Here is a 679-nt window from a genome sequence, read left to right as displayed (position 1 = left end):
ACACACACACACACACACACACAGACACAGGTGTGTTGGACTGTTGGATTACAAATGATAATTACTGGAAACATGAAGGTGACCCCAAACCTTTGAATGCTGGTGTATATGTGCTCTAATTTTTAAATCCTTAATCAGCCTGTTTTTCATGACGGTGTGGACACAGACAATGCTCAGTGAAAATGATGTCCCTGATCCTGAGGTGAGTATTTATTGTTCTTACTATTGGAATTAAATTAATGTTTACAGCTCATAGAATCCAAAAGTTGCTTCATATGATTTGGTAGTTTAAAAACCAGAATATTCAAGGTGGTTTTAAATTTTAATATTTCTTTGTTATTACTGATAAACATAGAAATATAAAGACAAAGCTGTAGAACTTGTCATGATCCATTTTAAGGTGTGTATATCTCAGACTCACTGTTGGGGCCCTTTCCACACATCCTAATGTAAAAGATTCCCTCATGATTTTGTAGACATACAAATGGACAATGTCTCCGATACTTCTCTGTTTAATATCAAGCATCAAAAGAACTGGGAACTACTGGTCTTAAATCTGAGGACAGCACATGTTACAGAACAGAAACCTGAGTTCATAAGGCAAGTCTGTACATTCTGTGATTATTCTCAATATTTACTGGCATGTTTTCATTTTCATTAGACCTTCAGCCTTCAAGAG

The sequence above is a fragment of the Monopterus albus genome, unplaced genomic scaffold (assembly GCF_001952655.1).
Source record: "Monopterus albus unplaced genomic scaffold, M_albus_1.0 scaffold570.1, whole genome shotgun sequence".
Classification (NCBI taxonomy): domain Eukaryota; kingdom Metazoa; phylum Chordata; class Actinopteri; order Synbranchiformes; family Synbranchidae; genus Monopterus; species Monopterus albus.
Note: the sequence above shows the minus strand (reverse complement) of the source record.